The sequence below is a fragment of the Nycticebus coucang genome, chromosome 10 (assembly GCF_027406575.1).
Source record: "Nycticebus coucang isolate mNycCou1 chromosome 10, mNycCou1.pri, whole genome shotgun sequence".
NCBI classification, from domain to species: Eukaryota; Metazoa; Chordata; class Mammalia; order Primates; family Lorisidae; genus Nycticebus; species Nycticebus coucang.
The window spans coordinates 81,577,003-81,594,282 of NC_069789.1; the positions used below are offsets into that span (position 1 = coordinate 81,577,003).

General features: G+C 41.9%; 1 non-coding gene across 1 annotated transcript; it reads right to left on the bottom strand.

Moving 5' to 3' along the window:
- Positions 1–449: 449 nt before the first annotated feature.
- Positions 450–577, bottom strand: LOC128598020 (small nucleolar RNA SNORA11). The gene has a single exon (XR_008383541.1). It is a non-coding gene; the product is annotated as a small nucleolar RNA SNORA11 (small nucleolar RNA).
- Between the last annotated feature and the right edge of the window lie 16,703 nt (positions 578–17,280).

Sequence of the window (17,280 nt, forward strand, 5' to 3'; positions counted from 1 at the left end):
CTGATTGCATTTGTTAGGTAAAGCCCCTCTTAAAATTGTGTCCTGTCCCCAAGAGGTGTGCCACACACCATAACCTCCCATCCCCCTCCATCCTCCCCTCTCCCTCGTTCCACTGCACCTCAAATTGATTTCCATTTTTCTCCTATGAGGGTATGTATTAGATCGTCTACTGGCTTCATATTAGAGTTGAGTACATTGGATTTTTCTCCATTCTTGTGATACTTTACTAAGAAGAATGTATTTGGCAATTTTTTAAACATACAGTACAGTTGAAAGAATTATACAGTAATCACCCATACATCCACCACATAAATTATACATTTTATAATTTTTTTCTTCTTTTTTTGGAGTTTTTGGTCAGGGCTGGGTTTGAACCCGCTACCTCTGGTGTATGGGGCCAGCGCCCTACTCCTTTGAGCCATAGGCGCTGCCCAATTTTCTTCTTCTTCATATGTAGGGAATTTGTTCATAGGTCACAAGTTCTGTGCCCCCTCATCACAATGATCCCAGTTTCCTGTGTTGGGTATGTTATAAACCAAGGAGTCATTCTTTAGGCCCCTTGCTCTGAGCACACACCGCCAGATTTTAAAGAAAAATACTATGAAGAACCCTATGAAAAAGTTAATAGTTTTTCATACTTTTCCCTATTTCTCCAATTTTCTCAATGAACATATTTAAATTATAATGATTGTGTACTCTCCCCACCTGGTTAGACTGTAAGCTCCTAGAAGACAGAGATTCCTGTACTTTTTGTTTGTTCCCCACAATGGTCAACAAATATATGTCAAATAACTTGGTGAGTTAATATTTTCATTTTATTTGACCATGAAAACTTTGTTCTCAGTGATCTTTTTCTATGTAGCTTCCACTGTGGCCTTAGTTGGCTGACCTTGGATGCAGAGGAATTAGTTTAAGAAATTAGTTTTAGAAGAGTAAGTCAGCACGTGCTCAGGATACCTCCATTGGAAGCAATAAACATCGTCAGCTTTGAAGCTTTCAATAAACATCATCAATTAACTCTCTCCTCCCCCAAAGCTTTAAAACCAGGCTTGTTCATGAAGTATAAGAATCCACTGACACTAGCAATACTATATAAGAATGTAGCATAACCTCATTCATAATCCCTTATTAGGCAAAATACCACCCAAATAAAAACCCCGTCTCTACTTTTCCATAGAAAATCAGCCTCAGAGCTGTTGCTGTTGTCACTAATAACAATAAAGAATCAGGGCCTTAGGGGCGGTGCCTGTGGCTCAGTGGGTAGGGTGCTGGCCCCATATACCGAGGATGGCGAGTTCGAACCCAGCCCCAGCCAAACTGCAACAACAACAACAAATAGCCAGGCGATGTAGGGGGTGCCTGTAGTCCCAGCTACTCGGGAGGCTTAGGCAAGAGAATCACCTAAGCCCAGGAGTTGGAGGTTGCTATGAGCTGTGACACCACGACACTCTACCGAGGTTAACAAAGTAAAACTCTATCTCAAAAAAACAAAAAAAAGAATTAGGACCTTAGACTTCCAGTGGATATGAGCTCTTAGCAGCCAGAGATGGGGGACAAAGTAGAGAAAGTGGTACTTTGGTTAAACATTACCCTCCTGGTTATGTATCGCTATGTGGCATTTCCTTACAGTGCAGGATGGAAAGGGAATTTCTGGAATTACTTTGTACCCTGGCTTATTAGGAGTGTAGCAAATGATCTCAAAGGTGTGAGACAGCACTGGAGCAATGAGAGGGAGTGTCCAGGACTGGTGTTTCCAAATGGGCAGAGGCAACTGCTAAGTAATAGTTAAAAGGAGCTGAGAAATAATATTTCCTTTAGGAAAACCAGGATCACAATTAACCAGTTTACTAGCATTGATTGTTGTAATGATTTTGCCTCAAATGAAAATGAATTAGAAATCAAGTTCTTCATGCTCTAAACTCTAAGTGGGCACAGTGAGCTATTGGCTATGTAATGTAAATCTTGCAGCAGAGGCAGGCATTGGGAGATTGCTATATTGACTTTGCCTTGAGGGGCTTCCTTCTTTGCCTGAATAACAGATCACAAGCTTAGAAAAGTGCTCTGTGACTTTCTTATTGATCAGCCTTCAAAAAAGAGCACAGCAGTGGGGGGAGAGGTGGGCCAGTCTCCCTCAGTTCTTTGGACTAAGGTGAAGTCCAGACACCTTCCAGGCTGATGGAGACTTGCCAAAGTGCTCCATTCACCTGGGAGGGTCCTTGTTTATCCAACTACAATTCTGGAGATAGACCGTATGGTTTCCTGATACTTCCGGTCAGCTGCTCTCCATATTCTGTTCTCTTCCCCTTCCTGAACTCTTTCCTCAACACTTTCCCTCATATGACTTTCTGGAATACCCTCTATTTCCTTACCTTATTTGAAAAAAATGTATTATATTGTCAAATAAATCAACTGTATTCAACTGGCATACTAGAGGAAGAGCAGAGAGAGACCTTTGCCTGCAGTAAAGACACTTTAAAAAAATCTCACTCCAGGCCCAGCACCTGTGGCTCAAGTGGCTAGGGTGCCAACCACATACTCCTGAGCTGGCGAGTTCAAATCCAGCCCAGGCCCACCAAACAACAATAATGGCTGCAACGAAAAAATAGCCAGGCATTGTGGTGGGTGTCTGTAGTCCCAGGTACTTGGGAGGTAGAGGCAGGAGAATCGCTTGAGCCCAGGAGTTGGAGGTTGCTGTGATGCCATGGCACTCTACCCAGGGCGACAGCTTGAGGTTCTGTCTCAAACAACAAAAAAAAATCTCATTCTGGTATCTTCCCGTTGATTTGTCCTTATTGGGTTTTTTTTGTTTTTTGTTTTTTGTTTTTTTGTGGAGACAGGATTTCACTCTGTCGCCCTGGGTAGAATGCCATGGCATCATAGCTCACAGCAACCTTAAACTCTTGGGCTTGACCAATCCTCTTGCCTCAGCCTCCCCAATAGCTGGGACAGCAAGCCCCTGCCACTATGCCTGGCTAGTTTTTCCTTTTTTTGAAATGGGGGTCTCTATCTTGCTCAGGCTGGTCTTGAACTCCTGAGTTCATGCAATCCACCCGCCTTGGCCACCCAGAGTGCTAGGATTACAGGTGTGAGCCACCGTGCCTGGCCTAATTTGTTCTTTAAGTACTTTTCTTCCATGCGAGAAAATTCCGAATGACAGTAAAAAGATAAATGGTTTATTTGAAAGACTGAGATAACAGTATTTTCTGAGGGTATTAATTAATGATCATTTACTTGCTGAATTTAAATCACAAAACAGGTAAATATTAAAGTTACTTTTTAAAAAGAAACTTTGTACATATCTCATTTTCCCCAAATAACCACCTCTATGAGTCCTTTGTGTTGCAAAAAAGTTTGTAGTTTACAAAGTGCTTTTGTACACATTTTCTCATTTGGTCATGGTGTATTAAGGCACAGTAGGCATCTCCCCCCTCATCTTCTAAATTAGTGGTTCTTAACCTTCCTAATACAGTTCCTGTGGGTCACGACCCACAGGTTGAGACGGCTGTTCTAATGAAGATGGCCAGAGAAGCTAGGTGTGTTGCTCAAGGTCACCGGGCTCCCTGCCTCTCAGGTTGGGTCACTACCAGATCTGTGCATGTCCACAGCTCCAAGATGCGTTTCTGTTGTTTAAAACAAAATGGAAAACAGATATTACCCTTAGCCCCGTTTTGTGGCTAGGTTATACTTGGCTTATCTTTATACCTAGGCACCCTTTGAAATGTGATTCTGAGCTAGGAAAAAGGCTATTTTAATACCTCCAAGTGAGGCTTAGTTGAATTTTTCCTAGTATGTGCGTATGACTAAGAGAACATAATGTTTCCAGTGGTTGTTCCTTCAGTACTCTGATTATGTTTGTTTTGCTTTTCTTTTTGCTAAAATCGTGAAGTGAGAATTGACTTCCTCTTTAAATACACTGGAAATGTAGAGTAAACCTTTAAGAAAGGAAGGTTGGTTTAAAAAAAATTTTTTGAGATGATACAAATAGGAGAGCTCCCTGTACATTTTGAGTTAGAGGCCACTAGTATTCCTGAATAGAAAATACTAGAAAAACAAGAACGTCTTCAATAGAAAATGCCAGAAAAGCAAAAAAAAAATCTTCCTGCTTCTGTCTTGGAGATGGGACTGCCTTGGTGCTGGGTGACAAGCCATCCTTGTTAATACATACCCGGGAATTCAGATACACAGGATGGCGCTCAGCAGAAACAGCACTCTAATCCTCAGGAAATGCATCTTAAAACACACGCACCACAACAACTGCTAATACATTTGTGTTGTAATGTGACCGGGATCAGGTTCCTCAGAGAGACATTTCCTGGCTCCAAATAGCTTTAAAGTATTTTGAAACAGGAAAAAAGTTTGTGATCTATTATGACAAAGTCAGGACAATGACGGATGCTGTGCTTACTAATTGAGGTAAGATTTGACCTGGTTATTTTTGGATTTTCCAAAGAACAGAATCCTGAATCACAGCATTAAATCAATGGAGTTTTGGGCAAAAAAAAAAAAAAGGGTGAGAATTTTGTCAAGGTTCAGAAATTCTCACCTCCTTGGGGGTCACTGAGTACCAACATCACAGGCCTATTTTCTAAATCGAGAATTTGGGTCTCTTGCTTTATTCTTGAGGTCTTAAAAAAAAAAAGAAAAGGGAATGACCTGTTCTGTGCCCACTGTTAAGTGGCAGCTGTAGCATAAAGAAAGCCAAATGGATGACTCATTGTCCCTTGAGTACGTCATTCACATGCCTGCCCCCACACCTTTGCTCATGCCACTCTCCACACCAGGCCCTGCACACCCTTCCCCATCCTGGCCTACTGAGGAAGGCTCCAGGCAGGCCTCATCTCAGGGCCTTGTTTTCCTTTCCCAGGCCAAGATTGCCTCCTTTTTCTGAAATCCTGGAACCCTCGATGTCTGCTCAATACATTTACAACTTGGCATAGCCTCTTTGAAATGGATAATTATCTCCTGTAGCCTCCCTTCATAAATAGGGTATAAGTTCTGTTAGGGCAGGCGTATCTTTCTTCCTCTTTTTTATTTTGGTTTAATTTCCCTGACAGCATGCCTCATACCAAATAGGTACTCAAAAAAAAAAAAAAAAAAAAAATATATATATATATATATATACCTATTGATTAGTTTATAACTTCTAATCTCTTGGTGCTTAGAAATAGGGCTGTATATTAGTTTGGGTAGCAGAGCTGTTGCTTCTCACTATACTCTGGTTTCAGGTCTCTATTGGACTGTGGATTCGTGCTGCTACAGTCTCTTAAGTGCAAGGTCAAGCAGGAGACAAGCATTTACTTTATAACTCCATTTGAATGTCCACTCTCTCTTATTTGTTGCTGTTATCCCACCAATGGCTTAGACATAATTGAGAATTATGAGGATTCAGGAGGCCTGAGTGTCCTCATTTAATGGAATGCCAAGCTCAGCTCCAAGAAGGCAGGGAGATAGCAAGAAGAAAATATGGGTTCAGGCTGGTGTGGGGCCTTCCTCTTCTACAGCCACTGGAGAAAACACCTGAGAGATTGGGCGCAGAGTCAAATGTCCTGCAGTCACCTTATCTACAGGGCATGATTCATCTATCTCAAGAGGTGAAAGGGGCAGGTGGATCCTCGTTCCTAGTGTTACATGAGGATCTTTCCTTAGAAGAGCTGACAAAGCAGAGACAAGAGAGGCGGGGGAAGCAGAGGCAGCAGAAAGTTATCTGGACAAGTAAGCCAGAGAGACAGTGGGAAGAAGATGAGAGGGGCTATGAAAGGTATCTCAAGAGAGGACGGGCCATTTTTGCAGGAGAGTTCTTGGAGAAAGGATTCTTGCATAGAGGAAAATGGTAGGGAAATGTTTACCTGACTCTGCAGAACGTTTTGCTGAGTTAAGGGGTAAAGGAATAGATTTGAATTGTGATGACCCAAGGAGTGTGTAGAGACTTGGACAACATAAGGAGGCAGCAAGTGCAGCAGTAAGGAGAATGAGCTTGGCGTGGAAGGAGCTGGGTTCAAATCACACGTGGGTCCCCACAACCACGTTACCAATCCCCAAGACAGTTTCCCCATCTGTGCAATGTGAGTGTCTATACAGAGTATTGCTAAGAGGAGTAAGTGAGATCACATAAGCAGTTAGTGCAGACCCTGGAACTTAATGAATGGTAGTTCCATCCATACGGAAGGATGGGATCTTTCTAGATCTCTTTTTTAGATGTCTCTGGCTTTGGAGTGCCAAAGGAGGGAAATTCCTCACGGAAGGAATAGCCAAAGCATTTCTAGGAATAATATCTGACAAGGCATTTGAAATTATTTCCTGCCCCGGGCTATACCAGCTCTGTCTGTTCTCATCCACAACATCACCAGAAAAGTCTGTTATGCAGAACTGCTTTGTGTTAGCGGTGCTCTGCAACAGAAGGGAGACAGGCTATGTCTGTGCTCCAACGAGAAGAAAGAGAGCAAGACACAGGACTGGGCAGGAAGTGGGATTTCAGAGCCAGCGGTGATGGATGCATCGGAGAGGGCGACAATGTTTCCACAATGAATAGCAAAGGCAGGAGGTCTCAGAAGGAAAGGGGACTTGGTAACATTCAAGGTTACAGCAGCACATTCACCACTGTCATAAGGAGAAGAAATAGGGAAACACTTTCAGTTACTAAAGTAATCGACCTAGAGCTGAGAACCCATAGAACATCTTTTGGGGGCCCATTGCCCAGTGGTAGTTCATCATATAAGTTAGGTGACCCACCTGGGGTAGCTCTAGCACGTTCTACTTAGTTTGTACCTGCTAAGTTTACAAAACCAGCATCGATGGATGTCAGCTGTGGCTACACACGCATCCTTTTCCTCTGCATGACAGGAAGGATTCCCCTGAGAGTTAGGCAGGATCCAAATTAATAATAGCATAAAATGAGAAAGGATTTATAAGATGGCTCACAACTACTGCTGGGTTGTGTCCAGCAGGGATGCCGTAACTGTCTTTGACTGGCTGCTCCAGCACCTGCTAGTGAAATAATTCAGAAAACCTCTCAGATGGCACAGTGGCTAGGGCACTGACCACATACACCGAGGCTGGTGGGTTCGAACCCGGCCCAGGCCAGCTAAACAACAATTACAACTGCAATAAAAAAATAGCCAGGTGTAGCGGGCACCTGTAGTCCCAGCTACTAGGGAGGCTGAGATAAGAGAATGGCTTAAGCCCAAGAGTTTGAGGTTGCTGTGAGCTGTGATGCCATAGCACTCTACCAAGGGCAACATAATGAGAGTCTGTCTCAAAACCCCCACCCAAAAAACCCCTCAGATGGCCCAGCAGGTAGCTCACACCTGTAATCCTAGTACTTGCAGAGGTGTGGAGGGAGGATTGCTTAGGGCCAGGAGTTCGAGACCAGTAACATAGTGAGACCGCCCCCCCAAATTAAAATAAACAAGGGTCATGGTATGCACCTGTAGGACCATGTACTCAGGAGGCTGAGGCAGGAGGATTGCTTGGGGCCAGGAGTTTGAGGTTGCAGTGAGCTATGATGATGACCCTGCATTCCAGCCTCGGCGACAGATCCTATCTCAAAAATATAAAAAATAAAAATATAAAAACACCCTCAGTACCCTCGAGGGCACTGCCCTCACACACGCAGGCTTCTTTGCTTGGGGCCACGGGCAGGGCCGCCCTCCTGTGCAGGCAGGAACAGGGCTTCTACTCTAAGGCTCTGAGCTCACCATGCAGTACAGCTGAGTCTCTCCGCTGTGCCCGGCTGAGATGCCTTCTGGAAGGTAAGTGGTGCTACCAGGGGCAAGAACTGAACTGCTGTTGTTCATCATTTCCTACCTCTTTAAACAATGGCTTTGCAGGCACCTGTCCCAAGTCTCTAGAATTTCTCTAGGCCATCTCCCACTTGCTCACTTTGCTACTTGGTTATTCTTAGCATTCCCGTCAGTGACCTCTCTCTGCTCCTCCTCCTCCCTAATGTGGATTCCATACCTCAGCTTCCGTCCTTCATTTTAGGACTGATTCCTCTAGCGTTAGTCCCAGCTCCCCTTTCACCGAGTCCCATCTTCCCTCCACCACAAACACCTAAGGCTGAAGTAAAACCCTCAAAACTCTAAGTGATGAGAAATATGTAAACTATACGTATTTTAAATTATAAGTCATAAAATAAATGTAAACCCCTGCAATGAATTAAATGACTACTTAAATGCTTTTTTTTTTCTTTTGAAAGCTACTCCTCTGGCTCAGTGCCCGTAGCTCAGTGGTTAGGGCGCCGGCCACATACACCGGGGCTGGTGGGCTCAAACCTGGCTTGGGCCTGCTAAACAATAATGACGACAACAACAAAATAGCCAGGGCGTTGTGGCGGGCGCCTGTAGTGCCAGCTACTCTGGAGGCTGAGGCAAGAGAATCGCTTAAGCCCAAGAGTTGGAGGTTGCTGTGAGCTGTGATGCCATGGCACTCTACTGAGGGCGACATAATGAAATTCTGCCTCAAAAAAAAAAAAAGCTGGGCAGAGTCTGTGGCTCGAAGGGGTAGGGCGCCGGCCCCATATGCCAGAGGTGGCAGGTTCAAACCCAGCCCTGGCCAAAAACTGCAAAAAAAAAAAAAAAAAAAAAAGCTACTCCTCCCCAAATATTTTGGGGGACTGATTCACTGGTGCTGAAAATCTGTGCTTAGCTTGCCTGTTGATGAGGGATGTGCGTACCTCCTCACCTCCTGCTCTGCTGAACCACAGGCTCCTGTAAGGCCTGAGCAGTGGTGCTGCCTTGCCCAGTTTTCCTTGTGTGCTGAGGGGTCACATACCTTGTTTCTAGCTCCTTTCCCCCAGCAAGCCCACCCCTTCTTCCCTCCCAAGACAACATGCGTATCTATTCTGTCTCTTCAACTCACTTTCATTGAATCGATTGCTACTCATTGCCTTTTCAACAGAAATGACTTAAACTCCCTTTGATAAGCACATGTTAGAGATCTGTGTTGACTGTTCTTAAGAGTCCTTCCCTCCTCCAGCCAGGCCCAATCCTACGCCCTCCTCAGGACGGGAACAGCAATTTAAGCAACAGGCTGAGACAATTGTTCTAAACCCAAGCAAATTTATATGGGTCACCAGAACATCCATCATTTCTCATCGTACTTATGTGAAGAGCAGTAGAGATGGTTATACATAATTGATTATCTAATGGACTTCACTAAAAGACCATGAGAGAAATAACAGGCAAACCCAGAAGACTCTCTCTTTCCCTTCCCTTTCTTTCCCCACCCCTCCTACTTTTCTCTTGCTCTTTCTTTTTATATCAAAGTGTATTCGAACATGTGCTTACTTTTTAGCATATAACTCAAAATCTTTATCTCATGACCTCCTTCTTTGTGGCACCATCCTCCCTAAACTCCTTCGCAAACCTTCCTTTGAATCAAATGGAAGTATTGACCCATTCACGGCTCTGTTTTTACTTATTATTTCCACTGCAGGCAGTTTTCTCATGAGACATGAGCTCATGGAGGCAGCCTCTTTGCTAGGAAGGTCAAGGCTGGCAAATGCTCAGCGTGGCCCCTCTTGGAGCCTCGGTGCTGCCCATCAAGCTCTGTTTGCCCTCTTGGCTTTCTCTTCTTTTTCCCTCTAATTTACTTATTTAATTTCTCCTAAATAACCTAGCAGTTTCTTTAAAATTCCCTGGTATTACTGTCCACTCCACAGCAGACATAGGTGCTGGGGGAGACAAGGGAATCAGCCGCCTAACATTCAGAGAGGCTTTAGAGATTTTGCCCAAGAAGAGAGATTTTCATTGTTTCATGATTAAGGAGGTTCTCAGATGGACAATGGGGTGTGGACCAGTTGGAGGCAGCAAAACCCCAGGCTTGAGGAGTGTAATTTGTTTTCCCAGGGTTGCTGTAACAAAATACCACAAACTGGCTTACCACAACTAAATTGATTGCCTTCAGTTCTGGGGCTAGAAGTCCAAAATCAAAGTGTTACTAAGGCCATGCTCTCTCTGAACCTCTTAAGAGTGGATCCTTCCTAGGCTGGGCGCGGTGGCTCATGCCTTTATCCTAACACTCTGGGAGGACAAGGCGGATGGATTGCCTAAGCTCACAGGTTCAATACCAGCCTGAGCTGGAGCCAGAACCCCAACTCTAAAAATAGCCGGATGTTGTGGCGGCCACCTGTAGTCCCAGCTACTCAGGAGGCTGAGGCAAGAGAATTGCTTGAGCCCAAGAGTTTGAGGTTGCTGTGAGCTGTGACATCACGGCACTCTACCAAGGGCCACAAAGTGAGACTCTGTCTCAAAAAAAAAAAAAAAAAAAAAAAAAAAGAGAGAGAGAGACTCCTTCCTTACCTCTTCCAGCTATTAGAGGTTTGCTGGTAGTCTTTAGCATTCCTTGGCTTGCATCTGTGGCACCCCGATCTCTGCCGGAAGTGTCACATGATGTTTTCTCTGTGGTATTCTTCGCGTGGCCATCTCTTTATAAGGACACCAGTTGTGTTGTATTAGGGCCCACCCTACTCCAGTATGACCTCTTCTCAACTAATTACATCTGCAATGACCTTATTTCCAAATAATGTCCCATTAGGTACTGGGACTAGGACCCCAACCAATTCAATTCATAACTGGGAATGTGGCCATTCTGAGAATGCCAGTGGTTCTAGTTGGCTGAAAATCTGGGTATGACTAGACAATAGTCAGAGATCAAAACAATCTAGCAACTTGAATAATTGGAGAATGAAACTATGGACTTTTTCAACATAGCAAAGGTTTTTGCATCTCTCTCATTTCGGTCTAGTAGCTTAGAATATTTTGCCATAGGTCAAAAGAAAGATAGAGAACTGCCCACACAGGAGAGCCAGCAATGTCTTCTCCATCATTCAATCATTGATTAACTCGATATTTATTCAGCACCATGTGCCAGGAGCCATCCCAAGCAATAGGGATCCGGTGGACAAAAAGACAGGACTTTTGCTCTCCCAGAAAAACAAAGTGTGGTCTTACTAGTTTTCTGTCATGGCCTTCTTTATGTCATATCCTGTAACAGTGTTTAGAAGGGATTCCAAGGAAAAGGAATTAAAAATAGACAGGTGGCAAAATTGCAAAATGAAACAGGAAATCATTTTAAAAGTGGAAAATAAGTAAACATATCCCTGGGGTAAATGGGAAGCCTGTGCAAAGCTCTTTCTCTGTCAAGGCTGGTGCCCTTTATAGTATCAGATAACTGACTCCTCTAAATGTCTAAGGCATCTCTGTAATGCAAATGGAAAACCCTTAAATGACCCTGCTGGAAGGTGACAATATAACACATTCATTGCCTAGTACTTAGGCAGTAGCTGAAGTTCAAGAGGCTCAGTGGGAAATCCATAGCTACTTCTCTCCTGCTTTAGGGATAACTGTGACTGGACAAGCACAATGAGTTGGAAGCAAGCCTTCAGCTCTAATCTGGGCAGCAGCACACTCGTTGATAAATTGCAAAATCTCATGTTTCCATGGAGAAGAGGGTGCTACTGACATGTGACTCAGTGTAATTACAGTCACTAAAGTTAATATTTTCCATAAACTACAGATGGTCTCAGAATTGGGCTATATTTGCAGAAAATATGTTCTAGTCCTACTAATTATGGCATGGCATTACCTTTCAAAGGAATAATGTGCAAGAGGCAGCTCATCTCTTGTCACTCAGCAGGTGGCCTTATCCTGGCAGAGAGTTTTCCAAGAAATAATATAATGTTTTTTTTTTGGAGACAGTCTCACTTTTTTACCCTGAGTAGAGTATGGTGGTGTCATAGTTCACAGCAACCTCAAACTCTTGGGCTCAAGGGATCCTCTTGCCTCTGCTTCTGGAGTAGCTGAGGCTATAGGTACCTGCCACAGTGCTTGGCTATTTTTAGAGACAGGGTCTTGCTCTTGTTCTGGCTGGTCCTGAACTCCTGAGCGTAAGCAATCCACCTGCCTTGGCCTCCCAGAGTGCTAGGATTACAGGCCTGAGCCACCATGCCTGGCCTATAATATAATATTTTTTCACAGAAAGTAGGGAAGGAGGAAGGAAAAAAGAATAAGATGGTGTGAATATCATTAGGGATGTACACAAATAGTAACAAATAGTATGGCTTTCCTTTCTTTCCAGGAACATATAGGATTGCATTTCACTGCAATACTACTTGGAAGTTGGGTATTACCATGTGACTTACTCTGGCTGATGAAATGTGTACAGAAGTGACCTGTGTCACTGCTGGGTGAAAGCTTTAAGAGCCAGTGCACAGTTTGCTACATTCGCCTCCACTGCTGCCTTAGAGATTGTGGAAGCAGGTGTCAAGATGAGTCCTGTCAGCCTGGGTCCCTTAGTGACTTTGATGAGCAGAGCAACAGAATGTGGGCAAAAATCAAAGATTTGTGGGGTTAAGCTATTGAAGTTTGGGGGTTTTGTTTTTTGTTCTTAATGCCATATAACCTGTCTCAACTGAAACCAGCAGTGAATTCTGCATGTTAATAGCTACTAACTTAATATCTTCAAAATTCTCAGAGGGAGGAAAGGAATTCCCTAATGGGGACTCTCCTGGGTGTGCCCTGGCCAATATAAATCTGTCATGGAGTCCAACCTTGGGCTCCAGATAGGTTGTATAAGTTTTACTAGGAAGTTATTAGAATACATTCATTTTAACTGCTCAGTTGTAATAGGTACCTTATATAACTATGAAATACTTCAATATGGTGAAGTTTAATGCAATTTTATTCTAGTCAATACTGAACAATTCCCAGGAATATTGTGAAGACCAAAGAGAAAAAGGAAGATGGAAAATCAAGGCAAGCAAGTACTTGAGTTAAATTAATGTCAAAGTCATCCACTTTCTCTTTCCTGTTCTCAACTCCCTCAACCAAGCCAATCCAATCACCTATTTTTGCCTAAAAATTCTTCTCTAACACTTCTATGAGACTCTCCTACACTTTTACAATGACTCCCATAACTACCTAAAATTACTTCCAGGGCAAAGTGGGGTACAAATGAAAGAACAGAGTCTTCCTTTATCCGAGGATTTATCGCTCCACTGCCTGTATTTCCTGTCCCCTCCCTGCTTCTCAGTCAATTCCCTCCCCCCAGCACTGCCCTTGCAAGTGTGTCAGGATGGTTTTTCTCGCATGGCTTCACTCACCTGCAAAATGCCCTTCTCTCTCCCCTTTGCCTATTCAAATGTGACCTTCCCTCAAGGCTCAGCTGCCACCTTCAGGAAGCTAGAGCCTTCCTCTCAACTCCAGTCCTCACTGATTTTCCCCTTGCCTGAATTCTGGTGGCAGTAACAATCCCAGTCACACCATGTAGTGCCAAATGACATAACGGTTCACCCCTCTTTTGTGGGTGGTAATTCTGTCCCACAGTCACTGTAAGGATTTACGTCCAACTCAGGAGTTCTCTTCCTTTCCTATCTCTTCTTTCTCTTTCTCTCCATAAACAACTCACCCTGCACTGAAACTCAATGTGAAATAGACCTCTCTATTAAAAGCAAAATAGCATGACAACCTAGAGTGCCCCAAATAATTTAGATGTTACCTGCGTGTATGACTGATAACATGCCCTTTCATAGGGGACTATTACATGGAAACTATTTGTTAAAAAATGAGAAAAGGACGAACTATGTATTTAGGATAAAATATCACAAATATACTTCATTTCTATCTTCTGGATATTTTATAGGAAATTATGGCTCGGTGAATCATTTTAAAAATACACTGATTAAAAAGAAAAATTGGGGCGGCTTGGTGCCCATAGCTCAGCAGTTAGGGAGCCAGCCACATACACTGGAGCTGGCAAGTTCGAACCCAACCTGAGCCCGCTAAACAATGACAACAACAACAACAAAATAGCTGGGTGTTGTGGCCGGCACCTGCAGTCCTAGCTGCTTGGAAGGCTGAGGCAAGAGAATCACTTAAGCCCAAGAGTTTGAGCTGTGAGCTGTGATGCCATAGCACTCTACCCAGGGCGACATAGTGAGACTCTGTCTCAAAAAAAAAAAGAGCCAGAGTGTGTATGTGTGTGTGAGTGTGTGATAGTATTTCTGTCCATAAGGTTTACAGTGCTGTTATTTTAAAGCTGTATTTGATGCACTCAAATAAATGTTACTATTTTCTTGACTCATATGGGGGATGTGGGAGTGGAGAAGTGGTTCTCAACCTTCCTAATGCTGCGGCCCTTTAAACAGTTCCTGTAGGTCTCGACCCAGCTGGAGTAGAGGCTTAATTCTACAGCTAAAATAATGGCCTAAAGGTATTCACGATTATTAGACATTTGAAATGAGCGAAATTATGAACTTATAATCAGACCACAACCAGAAAAATAAATGAATGGTTACATTGTTAATCTGAAGACATTTTTGAAATAAATTACTACATCTAAAACTATTTGAATGTTATTTCCTATTTTTATGGTAATATAAATGAAATTGTTTACATCTGGCTGTGTCTGTCTAACCTGATTTTCTCAATGATAAAAACCATTCCTAGCTTTTAATGACTAATGTCTTATCAACTCTTCCAAGGATAAATGCCATAAAACTCATCAAAGTCATGGTTTCTGGTCAGCTGTGGACATCAATATCAACAAAGAAGGCATATTATGATAAATGCAATCTTAAAATGTAGCATGTGAAAAATTCTCATTTCAGCATATTTTCTTTTCTTTTTTTTTTTTTTTTTTTTGTAGAGACAGAGTCTCATTGTACCACCCTCGGAAGAGTGCTGTGGCGTCACACGGCTCACAGCAACCTCCAGCTCTTGGGCTTACGTGATTCTCTTGCCTCAGCCTCCCGAGCAGCTGGGACTATAGGCGCCCGCCACAATGCCCGGCTATTTTTTTGTTGCAGTTTGGCAGGGGCTGGGTTTGAACCCGCCACCCTCGGCATATGGGGCCGGCGCCCTACTCACTGAGCCACAGGCACCGCCCTCATTTCAGCATATTTTCTAATTACTGAAAAGTCTTTTACACTTCAATAAACATGTCAAAATATACGTTAAACATTTTACCTTTTACTACATGCTTTAGAATGTCAAATTTTAATGTAAAGTTCCCTGATATTTGGAAGAAGAGGGTGAAGCACATAGACTAGGGAATGGTAGGAATGTTACTTACAAATAAGAACAGAAAGTCCAAACAAAAGCAAAAACAACAATCAGAAGGGGGTAATGACGTAGATTCAGAGCTAAGTTTATCTCAGTCTACACTGTATGACCTCTCTTTCTTATTTTTTAAATTTTTTTAAATGAAATAAACCAAACAGAATATTTCTTATTGTTACATTTGGAATAGTAAAGTGGGCTTGTCAGAACATTTTTTTTTTTAACCAAGCACATTTTAACAAAGGCTGTTTTTTTTATTCTCAGTTCTTGGGTTCTAAGTCTAAAAAAGAAATAAAATTAGGATTGGATGCTGTTTAAAATAAAGATATAGTTACTTAAACAATTGTTCCATTCACGGTACTGTACGACTTGCACGGTCTGTCTTTCCTAAAACCTGAGAACCAAGGACAAAGATAATCCAACTAGGATAGGTCCTGCGCACTCGTGGAACACAAACGCAGCTCTCTGTTGCCATCATCTGGTAAATATGTATATTACACTTCCACTCGACCTGTGCCCACAAGATGATGGGTGCCTGTAATCTCAAACCACCAGAGTGAGGAGTCAACTCAAGACACTAATTTTTCATACAAATAAACGATATTCTGTGAAAGCACAGTGTATTAGTTATGTTTTTATTTTCTGGCCCTTTCGTTCCTCAAACCAGCGACTGAAATCAGAAAATGATTTCAGAGATGGATAAGTCAGACAGTCATTCAGTTTCAAATTCAGGGATTCTCTCCTTAATGATTTTACTTCTGATGCACCTGAAAGTAGATCATTATTACCTTCTGCCAATTGATTGCTCTCTTTCCATTTAATGAATTATGAGCAAAGTGTATTTTAGTAGATATAAAATGCCCAGACTGCTTAGATGACAGGGGAGTTAGATCCACTTGGTTACTCACTGAGTTGTAAGGCCTAAGGTAAATCATCCAACATTTAAGGGGCTTCTGCTAAAAAGTAATGGGGCTCAACTAAGGACTTTTATGGAGAGTATGTCTAGTTTTACAAAATCCTATTATTTACTTAACTTCAATATTTAGCACTTAATTTCATTGTCTTCTTTGATGTTCTAATTGTTTCATGAGTACTAATCTTGTTTCTCCAACTAAAATTAAGTCACCTTTTTGCATTTAGTACAATTCTGATTATTATTTTATTTGAAGGTAACCAAATGAACTTCAAGATTATGCAAATTAGATAATACTGTCTAATATCTTTAATTCCTGATGGCAGGACTAACACCAGACTTCCTATTCGGTGTACTTTTTATCATATTACAGTACCTGAAAGTTTAATAAGTCAATATTTAATAACTTGTTGTTGATTAATTTTTAGCAAGTCAAAATGATAATATGAAAATTTAAAAAATATTTTATATGTACTAATAAATAATATACACAAAATGCCACTAATATACTAGTTATTGTATTAACAACAGCAGAGGCAGAAGTCAGCTACCACTATGCTCTGAACTGAGCCCACTGATTTTCTGTCTTGCTCAGTTGTTCCATTTTAATCAAGCACTATGGAATCTCTTCAAGGGTAGTATCTACAAATATACTACACTTTTATTATCTAATCCTATTTTTGTTTTGTGGCATATGATTTGCTGCTGTATTTGTGTCTATATAATGATAAATAACATTACATAGGATTCTACTCAAAAGTCGGTTTTTAAACCCACAAACCCATCCTCCAAAAGTCTCTGTTGCTTGTGTTGGGTTAAGTTATACATTATCATCAAATAGTGAGGTGCCCTCAAAATTAATTACATTTTCTCCTTGTTAATTTTTCTTAGGAAATATTTAACTATTCCTGAAAACTTGAGTATATGATATTTTTCCATTAAATTTTGTTCTTTACACAAATTTCATAAGGACTCCAAGTCCAGAACTCCAATTTTCTTGTTGTGATTCCTTTTTGCATTTAGTACAATTCTGATTATTATTTTATTTGAAGGTAACCAAATGAACTTCAAGATTATGCAAATTAGATAATACTGTCTAATATCTCTACCTGTTTATCTGCCTAGATGCTAGAGTCCTGCCAATGTGCTTAAAGAGTTGGATTACAGGCTGTGGATTTCCTAGAAGATTATGTCCTGGGTAAACACTGCCTATTTGATTTAGTGTTCTATAAATAGGCTACTGACCTAAAACAACTTTCTTCTTTTAAATATTTGCAAAATAAAGCCAACTTTGTAAATGTGGACTAAAAG